The sequence below is a fragment of the Macaca nemestrina genome, chromosome 4 (genome assembly GCF_043159975.1).
Source record: "Macaca nemestrina isolate mMacNem1 chromosome 4, mMacNem.hap1, whole genome shotgun sequence".
NCBI classification, from domain to species: Eukaryota; Metazoa; Chordata; class Mammalia; order Primates; family Cercopithecidae; genus Macaca; species Macaca nemestrina.
This window is the reverse complement of record NC_092128.1, coordinates 53,451,307-53,462,510: the sequence shown is the minus strand read 5'-3', so window position 1 is coordinate 53,462,510 and position 11,204 is coordinate 53,451,307. Positions and strand designations below refer to the sequence as shown.

The following is an 11,204-nucleotide window of genomic DNA, read 5'->3' as shown; positions in this document are numbered from 1 at the left end:
AGTAAAAAGCTCCACTAAAACACCCTGAACCTCCAAGCTGCTTGTAGTGCCTCACTCTTAAATATGAATGGCCAAGGATCACCAGACATTTAAAGAAAGCACCCACCTGAAAGAGACTGAGACACAATGACCAGGAATAGAGGAATACGGAAGCTACATGACGAGTAGAAGAGAACTTCAAAAACACTTATTAATGTCCTCAGAGAGAGAAAAACCAAAACCAGGATGCGATGGTAAGAGAAAAAGCAGAAAACAATCAAGAGCTCTTGGAAATTAAAAATATGATAGGGTGACATAAAAAAATCTTATTAGAAGGCTTACAAGAGCCTTCGAAAAAGAAAACAAAAGCAAACAGAAAGTAGAAACTGATAGAGTTTTACAATCCCTAAGGTTCAATATCTGACAAAAGGAATTCTAGAAAGGAGAACCAAGTAAATGGGGAGGAAGAAATTAAAACAAAACAAAACACCACCAGTACAAGAACATTTTCCAGAATTGAAGAATATGCATTTCCTAATTAAAAGGGCCCACCAGTGGAGTGCCCAACCCAAAGAAAGAAAAAAAGACCTCCATGGGCGTGAACCCAGGAGGCGGAGCTTGCAGTGAGCTGAGATTGCGCCACTGCACTCCAGCCTGGGTGACAGAGCGAGACTCCCTCTCAAAAAACAAAAACAAACTAAAACCTCCATGGCACATTATTGAGTAATTTCAGATCAACAATAATACAGCGAAGATCCTATAAGCTTTCAGAGAGCAAAAGAGGTCTCACACAGGACTGGCATCTCATATTAAGAGTGACACTACAGCCAGAGGACAATACGAAAATGGCTTTAAAATCCTGAGGGAAAATTATTTCCAACTTTGAATGTTCTGTAGCCACCAAATTACTAATCAAGTCTGAGGACAGATCCAAGACATTTCCATATTTTGACAACTCAAAAAATTTACCTTTTATGTAGGATGCCCCTGGAAGAGTAGTCCTAGCAAAAGAGGGAGTAAATTGAGCAGGAGGAAGACAGGCTTCCAGTCAGTGGACTTCCCAAGACAATGGAGAGGGAAGCAATTGTCACAGAGCAGCAGCACAGCAGGCTGAGGGTCTAATGGGCTCCAGAAAATACAGGGGAATTGATGGGTTTCTCCAGTATGTCTGACCAGCTGGGCAAAAAATAGTGACAAGATACACCCAATCTAGTGGGCAAAATTAAGGATAAACATATAGGTAAGAATGCAAGTAAAAACCATGAGGCAATAATTTTAGGATAAGCAAAAACCTACATACGAGAGGAAGTGGAATTGCCAATATTACCTAATATTGGTAGACGAAGACAGAGTCAATAGGCATGTTTTTAAGACACAAGGACATAAATACTCCTTGGCTTTGTAAGTGAACAGTATAGATGCCTCTCACTATCCAAATACTTAGCCTTCATCCTTTAGAAGGGAACAGATTTGGATACTTTTCTGGAATCTGTTCCTCATCATTTGAAATTCCACTACTCACATCTGAAACCCAGACACCAAATAAATTTGGATGTACAGTGTCTCTCATTTTCTGAGCTTGTTATCTGACTTAGAAACTGGATAGATTCAGATACTTGATATTTACAAGCTTGATGTAACCACATACCTTCACTGAGAATGGAGAAGCCTTAGGGAAGGGATGGAGGAAGGAAAGCGGGTGGAGATGTGTGACAGCCAAACCCTACTCTACATGATGGAAGGTTCAGAGATCACCTAAATACCTAAAACCGATAAATGCAGAAGTACTCATATGCATACACTTCATAGAGATATGGAGTAAATCCTAGAAGAAACAGCTAAAAGAGTGAAAAGTCGTTGCCTCTAGGGAGACAGGATTAGCAGTGGGTAGAGACAGGGTAAGGGACTGTCATTGGATTAAGTTTTTAGTACAACTTGGCTTTTAAACTGTACATGTATTACTTTGGGGGAAAAAGCACATAAAAACTTTAATAAGAACACTAGCCTGGAGAACTGTGTTCTGTCTCAATGTCTGTCACCAGCCAACTGTGTTTGGTTGAGCAAGACACTTTGATCTCCAGGTCTCAGTTGCTTCATCTATAAAACAAGGAGTTGGAGTCCTTCCCAACTGTCCAATTCTATGACTGCATGGTTCTAATGTGCAAATTTGGGTTCTCTGCCAATGTTGGTGGTGTCATCCAAGCTTGAATTACTGGGCTGTAATATTACTTAGCATTGTGCTAAGAAAATAGCATTTTATTACATAGATATATATCTATAAAATGGAGACATCTGGAAAAATGTGCAATAAGAGAGTCTTGTTATTTGCGAGAGAAACAGAGGAATATAAATTGTGACTATTTTGCAGAAGAGTACGATATGGAAGAAAACACAGGATCATCAAAGAAGATAACGCAACATGGCCACCAAGAAACAAACAAAGCAATAATAATCAAACAGACAAGGAGGGTTAGACCCAGACCAGGTCTAAATGAGACAGAGGCTAGGGAATGGAGAAATAGGACCTTCCCAAGGTATTTATGCAGGTGAACAGAGAAGTCTGAATGGTAGATGATTTTGGCAAAAGCTTGAGACTGGGGATGAAAAATGATGAGAAAGATAGAAGCTGTAATATTTTACAAGAGACTTACAAATATTTTACCTTTGGGGATATAGAAGGAAGAGCTGATAGGGTTTGCCATCGAGGACAAAGATATGAAAAAGACACAAGACAGCAGGGACCACCTGAACTACAGATGTTCAGGAAGCACAACATCTCAGAGTGAGGCAACCTTGGATTCTACTCCAACCCATGTTTAATATATGCAGAACAGAAGGTGAGACTGAAAAGGAAAGGATGGGGATTCTGTCTTTGCTGGCATAAGCAAGCTCTGGGTCAAGAATACAGAAAAAAATCTGACAGTCAAAGTGCCATCCATATTTGCTGAAATTGACTTCTCTTGTTGGATTTGGAACCTCTTTCCAAAACAAACAGCAAACTTCCTTTAGATTCAGGCAGTAACATTCATTTTTATATCATTCATTAAACATTTAAACCATTCACTTAAAAAAAGAACAAATATTTTTATTGTGGTAAAATAAACCACTCATTCTTATGGACACAGTACTCTTTCATGTCTTTAGGAGAATAATAGCAAAGGTTTATTGAGTACTTACAGTTCAGAGACCATTCTAAAAGCTTTATGCAAAATATAGTTGACCCTTGAACACCATGGGTTTGAATTGCATGGGTTCACTTATACACCAAAGTTTTTCAACCAAATGAGGTTGAAAATACAGTATTTGTGAGACACGAAACTCGCCTGCACAGAAGGCTGACTTTTCATATATTCGGGTTCCTCAAGGCCGACTGAGGGATGTGAGTAAGCACAGATTTTGGTATACCCAGGGGTCCTGGAACCAATTCCCCATGTATACTAAGGATGACTGTATCTTGTTTAATTTTTTCAACAACCCTATGAAGTAGCTACTATAGATCCACAATCCCTTATCCAAAGCTCTTGGGCTTAGTGGTTTTCCCAAATTGAATTTATCAGGTTTTATTTAGTAAGGTCATACAGTCAGGGGCTGCATCCTATAACATAGGAATAATCATACTAATTTGGATAAAGTGCATAATAAATAGTCATATGTCAGTTCAGGGCAGACTTTGATGCCAAATTAGTGTGCCTCAAATTTAGGGGAAAAAAAAACTAACTTTGTTTTCAGAGTGCTTGAAATGCACTCTTCAGAAACGCAGATCAGAATTTTTATCCCTATTTGATAGATGAGAAAACCAAGGCACAAAAAAATTACATAACTTGCCCCAAGGGTCAGGGATTGACCCAGGCAGTGTGGCCCCAAACCTAGGTTCTTAACTGCCCTTGCCATATTGCTTCCTTCTGTGTGGCTCACAGTTTAGGGTTGGGTGTAGAGGGCATAAATTACATTTTTACCACACAAGTAGTTAAGCAACCTGGTATTCAGAACAACACAGAATCCTGCTGATATGGAAGAGAGCCAGGTGACATCAACGCTTCCCATCCCTGAAGGACAGGGAGAATGACCTGGAGGAAGCCCAAGGCATGGAGTTGTCCATAGCAGATCTTGAACCAGAAAGGCTCCAGGCACACACAGCATCTTGGAAAGGGGCTGTGCTTGCTTTTAATCCCATGGGATGAGGAAAATACAACAAAGTCCCAGATAAACCAGGTAAATATGGCCAGCGAGACGGGTGAATATGAATGTAAGAACTGAGAAGGCAACAAAGAGAAATAATGACTACTGTTTATCAAACACATACTCGATGCCAACTACTGTACTAAGCACTTTATAAGCAATATCATGTTTTTTCCATGCAAAAAGTTTCTGAGGGAGAAACCATTATTATTCTCATTTTGTAGAAGAGGCTGAAGCTAAATGCACACAGTCCACAGTTTGTTGGAGGCAGAGCTTAAGGGGAAGAAAGAGCTGGTGGGAGAAAAACTACAGGGTTTGGAAGCTAGAAAATTCACTGAGTGAGATGAGAGCTGTGAGCACTGACAGTTTCTAAAGAAGCAATACATGGACTCCACCGGCAAGGGTATTCATGGCTTATGCAATGAGAGCTATTTTCTATGAAGATACTTCTCAAATTATGTCTTCATGGGATAATGCCTTTGACAGGGTAAATGAAAAGCAAGTTTAAATACTAGATAAGCAGTCTTATTTGCTTTTTCACTAGGGAAGATAAGCAAATATGTAGCTCCCAATCTCCAGCTTGGAGAAGGCAATCAATACATTTGACAGGCTGCTCAGTCCTCAAATAGTGAAGTGAAAAAACAGCCATTTCCGGGCCAGGCGCTGTGGCTCATGCCTATAATTCCAGCATTTTGGGAGGCCGAGGCAGGTGGATCACTTGAGGTCAGGAGTTCGAGACCAGCCTAGCCAATATAGTGAAACTCCATCTCTACTAAAAATACAAAAAAAAAAAAAAAAAAAAAAACTAGCTGGGCATGGTGGCATATGCCTGTAGTCCCAGCTACTTGGGAGGCTAAGGCAGGAGAATTGCTTGAACTTGGGAAGTGGAGGTTGCAGTGAGCTGAGATCATGCCATTGCACTCACTGCACTCCAGCCTGGGTAACAGAGTGAGACTTTGTCTCAAAAAACAAACAAACAAACAAACAACAACAACAACAACAAACCAGCCATTTCCCACTCAGAAAGCTCCTACGGGCCAGCATGGAGGAAGGAGGGGAAATATTGGTGCAATTTTATGGTAATTTATTTAATGTAATTAACAGCTACAAAACTCCCACAAATATACACTCATTGAGAAGATCCACACTACTGCCAGTGTCCTCATCTTCAACTTAACCAAAATCATAGATTTCAGCATGTATTATCAAAATGCGTTTACTAAAGTAAGGCTACTTCCAAAGACAGAGGAGAAAACATAAAACTTCCTTTTCGAACTGGCCAAAGACAGAGTGCTGTTTACATTCCGAGCAAAATCACAAGCACTTAACAACTGGATGTTACTATGACCTTACAAGGACCTTCTCTGGAAAGAAGTGGTTGAAAAGAAAACAGTAGTTGTTGCAAACTGGGCTAATCAGGTTTTCTAAAACATTCCCTGCAGGAAAGTTGTTGTGGGGCTCAAAGCTTGCCCTTTGGGGGCAAGGCTTCTAAGTAGGCAGTAATAAGAAGGCTCCTTGTCACTGGGGACAAACCAAGTGCCTCACTCAAAGTTAGTGGTGGCAGATGCTATCCCCGGTGGTAGATGTTATCCCATCCCCCAACAGCCCCATTTTAAAGATGAGGACAAGAAGGCCCTGGGAGGTTCAGTCATTTATCCTACTAGGTCACGTCAAGTATAGGAGGCAGATCCAGAAATGACTTGGAGGTCTGTCCCTATAACTGGAGCCTCTATGACAGAGCTAGAAGAGGGGCTGGAGTCTTTTTTCTTTTTTTTTTTTTTCTGAGATGGAGTCTCGCTCTGTCGCCCAGGCTGGAGTGCAGTGGCATGATCTCGGCTCACTGCAAGCTCCACCTCCCGGGTTCACGCCATTCTCCTGCCTCAGCCTGCCGAGTAGCTGGGACTACAGGTGCCTGCCACCACGCCCGGCTAATTTTTTGTATTTTTAGTAGAGATGGGGTTTCACCATGTTAGCTAGGATGGTCTCGATCTGCTGACCTTGTGATCTGCCTGCCTCAGCCTCCCAAAGTGCTGGGATTACAGGCGTGAGCCACTGTGCCCGGCCGGGGATGGAGTCTTTATTCCACTTCATCCTACTCTTCAACTTGAGCAGGGGTTCCGCATTTATCTGTTTCACTGACTGGGCTGTGGCTTAAGATTTTCATTGGAAAATGATCCTATCCTTCAAACAACAATATCGACAACAAAGACAACAGTTTTGAAAACCACTGCCCCATACCTGTGACTAGAAGAGTTTCTAATTCCCCCTCCCGCCCTGCCCCATGGCGGGTGTGGGGTATGGCCATTGATGACTGTGGAAGAGGATAAGATGTCGCTGTGTAGAAAATGTTATACATACCTAACGTGTGATTTGGCAGTGGAAGATAACATCTGAGTCATCAAGCAGCCCCACATCAAAACAGTAAATCAAAAGCAAATGATGTGGGAAAACAAATTCCTGTATTCTTACAGAGTCTGTGTTGGGAGGATTCCCATCCCAGGGCTCTTAACCCATAAATCAACAAATCTCTCTCTCCTCTAAAAGGCAGCTAGAAGCAACATTCCCGCTTCCGTTTCTGTGCCAGGAAAGGGAGATTAGGACAGTGCCTGCTATGCCGTGTCGGGTCCAGCGGCCCCAGAGACAGACAGGGGCTGCACGTCCTGGGACCCCAGCTGCAAAGAGTGTTTGACTTCTGCAGAGCAGTAAACATTTGAAAAGGCGAGGTTCACAGAGCTGTCCTATTGAGACGTTAGAGACATCTTCAAGTCCAGTGCTTCTCAATCTGTGTTCCCAGGAGCCCTGGGATGCCTCGGAAGTATCTCAGTTCACTCTGGGGGCAACTGCCCCTTCTTCAACCACAACAGTTCCTCTTTCTGTGTTTTATACAAAGGGCTCTGTGTAAAGTTTGGTTAAAGAATGAAGTGCTCCAGTCCACCTTTACCATAGATAGGGTGACTGGGGCCCAGAGAGCAAAAGTAAGTTGTGCAGTGCACACACTCGTTAGTGAACAAGCTCCACCCTGCCTGACCAATGCCTGCCCTTCATGCTACCCTGGTTGCACAAAGAATTCTACTTCAAAATAGCTGAATAAATGCAAATGCCATGTAGTCTCTTCACTGCAGTGAGAAAGGCTGAAAGCACATTAGGCTTATTCAGGAGGTCTCCTAAATTGCTCTGGGAAAACCCTGGGAGATTTAAAATGCCTAGAAAGCAATTTGTTGTAACAGCACTTCCAAATTTCCAATTTCCAACTCTGTGGGCTGAGCTGGGCAACAGGTGGACAAAATCATTACATAAGGAACATCTGCTGACACCCACAATGAAAAGGTCGTGGCCCAGGAACTATGAAAAGGGCTCTGGGATGCTTTTGGTTAAACGTGGCAGGTTGATAAACTATGTCTATCTCTACTCTCTCCTGAAGCCCCACAAAAAATGACAGTAAATTTAATTTTAAAAGGCGTAAACTACCAGAACAACGTGATAGTCCTACAATATAGGAGATGAGAGTAGACCCAAGATGCCAGTAAAATTCTGGATGCTGCTGTAGAGCAGTTGGACAAATGGTAAATGACTTAGCTGAACACAGCTAGTGGGTGGGGTGAAGTGGGGGGCATTGACACGGGCTGATTTGAGACCCTAAAGCCCAGAAAGGCTACCCTTGAGAACAGGGATATGGGGAGGGCTGGGCACAGGAAGCTTGGTGGGAACTCTGTATAACCTTCTACCCTGCTATCCTTTGCTTGTTCTCTGCGAAAGACTGAAGAAATCAGAGTTGTTTAAGAAAGGACATGTAATAATAGTATGGCAGGCGATTCAGCTGTGAGTAATACTCACATGATCATAATAATATAAGCCCCCAATGCCAATTTAGTGAAAAATGGCCATGTGACTATATTGGAAGGCTGCATGGAAAAGGGGTGTGCTGTGCGAAGGGCCTATTGAAGAAATAAGCCCTCACTTTTCATGGTGGCAAGTTAGTAGATAATATAAAGCTTTTAAGAATCTTGAGGTGGCAGGAAAACCTAGTTACTTTACATTATAGAAGTAAACAGAAAAGAACAGTGAAAATTTTTTTCAAAGTATTTGCATTTGGGGAGAGAAATTGAGAATAGGGAGGGGATTGCTACTTTTCTGCAATTCGAAAACTCAAAAGCTCTGAAACCAAGTTTTACCTAATTTGGTGATTAAACTGTCTTCATAACAACACCTGACCTGAACTGATGTGAGGCTATTTCTAGTCTTTTTTTTTTTTTTTTTGAGACGGAGTCTCGCTCTGTTGCCCGGGCTGGAGTGCAGTGGCTGGATCTCAGCTCACTGCAAGCTCCGCCTCCCGGGTTCACGCCATTCTCCTGCCTCAGCCTCCCGAGTAGCTGGGACTACAGGCGCCCGCCACCTCGCCCGGCTAGTTTTTTGTATTTTTTAGTAGAGACGGGGTTTCACCATGTTAGCCAGGATGGTCTCGATCTCCTGACCTCGTGATCCGCCCGTCTCAGCCTCCCAAAGTGCTCTAGTCTTTATTAATCTGTTTAAGTGTGAAGATTACGATTTGCTACAGAAATACCTTATGTGTTTGATGATAGGTGACGCCCCAGACCTCAGTGAGTGTAAATCGATTACTTTTCCAAAGTCTTAATAATTCTGAATTTGAAAACACACCTGCCCCCAAGGGGGTTGCAGATGCCCCTGCACCTTCTGTGCACCAACAACTTGGAGTAGTTCTGGCCCCTTCCCTTGCTCCAGCGCTCACCCAGCCATTGCCTGCCTGACTTCTCCACGTAAAGCTTTGAAAGGTGAAGTTTCCACTTTGCATTCAACATGTCCAAAACAGAACTCCTAATTTCTCTCCTCCCCAGAGCCTGCTTCTTACACAAGCCTGCCCATTGCAGTTATACCATCATTCACCCAGTTGCTTAGACAAAGAACCTAAGAATCTTCCTTGACACCTCTATCGCCCTTTAATTCCTCAGGAAGTAGTGCTAGCTCTACCTTCAGAGCTGCTAACCACATCCATTACTATCCCAGCACAAGCCTACCTTTCTGACTTCTTTGCTTCTACCTTTACCCCAGAAGCACAGATTCTCCACAGAGCAGAGCTTTTAAAACAGAAATCGGACCATGTCTCTCCCCTGATTAAACCCTCTAATGGCTTCTCTCCACACTAGGATAAAGTCCTTACTCCTCACAAAACCTACAAGGCGCTGTATGGCTTGGCTTCTGCCTCTCCCCCTCTGACCTCCCATCCTGTCACATTCCCATTCCTGCCTCAGGGTCCTTGTACCTGCTAGTCCCCAGGTCCCCTAGACTCTCCTGACCCTCACTGGCTCTTTCCTCAAGTCATTCAGTCTCCCTTGACCACCCACAGCCCCTCAGTCACTGTCTTCCTGCTGCATTATCTTTTGTTCACTCATCTTGCCCCTACTAGATTGTAGGTGCTACAAAGGCAGGGAATTCTGCAGTCCTGTTAACCCCTGGAGCCCCTGTATTTAGGGCAGAGCCTGGCACACACTACATGATAAATGAATACCCATTAAATAAAAGAACAAATAGATGTACTCACTTACACCATTTAGAACGTAAAGAATACAGTGAAGAAAATAAAATCAGCCTTGGAATCCATTGCACAGGTATAGACATATACACATAAGTATGTGTGCTTAGTAGTAAAAATAATTGGTAATGTTCTATATCTTAATAGGGATTTTGGTTTCATGAAAGTATCCATTTGTCAAAACTCAGAGAAGATATACTTAACGTTTGTACATTTCATTGTATATATTTTTTCCTCAAAAGAAAAAACCAAATAGTGAACACTAGTTAATGATATGCATGCTGGAGTATCAAGGGGAAAGCATGCTGAGGCCTGAAATTTACTTTAAAATGCATTTAAAAATCAGATGCATTATTGGATGAAGAGGGGGGTATAGATGATAAAGCAAATATAATAAAATGGTAATTATACAGACAGTGGTAGTTATAAGGAAGATTTCACTGCAAAATTCTTTCAACTATGCTATGTGTTGAACATTTTTATAATAAAATGTTGGGAAAAATTAATTCAGATATTGATTACAGTAGGTATTCAACATGGTTTACTGAATATTTTATGGTATTTTACCATGTCATCATTGTCTTTGTTTTATTATTTATTTATTTTTGAGACAAAGCCTCACTCTATTGCCCAGGCTGGAGTGCAGTGGTGTGATCTCAGCTCACCGCAACCTCTGCCTCCTGGGTTCAAGCAATTCTCCTGCCTCCGCCTCCCAAGTAGCTGGGCTCACAGGCATGTGCCATCATGCCCGGCTAATTTTGTATTTTTAGTAGAGACAGGGTTTCACCATGTTGCTCGGGTTGGTCTCGAACTCCTGACCTCAGGTGATCCACCTGCCTTGGCCTCCCAAAGTGTTGGGATTACAGGCGTGAGCCACCACGCCTGGCCTCATCATTGACTTTGAAAGCTTGGTTTCACACAGCTGTATAGTATGCCACTGAATGGATGGATATATCACAACTTACTTAACCAGTCTCCTGTCTTTGGAACTACAGGCCACCTTCAATTTTTCACTTTTATCAACAACAGAGTAATGAAAATCCTGGTACATAAATCTGTGTGTTTACTTACTCAGTTTATATGCCCAGAAATGCAATATACTAAGGTCAAATGTCATAGCATTTTAGAATCCTGATATGCACACCTGCCTTGCTGAAGGGTGGCTATTGAATGGGTATATTCTTATTTTCTGATGAGTCTGTAAGTTTCTTGAGAGAGAGCAACTGCTTTGCTCTGCCTCCCTCACTGGGCTGAGTGTACTGCCACGCACACTGTAGGCTTGCAGAAAAACAACTTCAATACGTTCAGGGAACATATGACTAGAACGAATCCTGCTGCACTGCTGAGAACGGGGAGAGGTACTCTTCTTTACAGGAAATTTGAGGCTGCCTTTCCGTGATGGAGCAGAGAGGAGAGGAGAGGGCTGCAGATGGAAGGCAATCTAGCAGCCAAAACCAGGGTCTTTCAGATGCCTACTGGGAACCCAGGGCCAGTTTTT

The 11,204-nt window shown here is 42.6% G+C and overlaps 1 protein-coding gene across 10 annotated transcripts in view; it reads right to left on the bottom strand.

Annotated features, from left to right (window-relative positions):
* LOC105475327 (ataxin 7 like 1) overlaps window positions 1–11,204 on the bottom strand; it is a 272,598-nt gene that overhangs the window by 219,156 nt on the left and 42,238 nt on the right. The gene's annotated exons all lie outside the window — the stretch shown is intronic.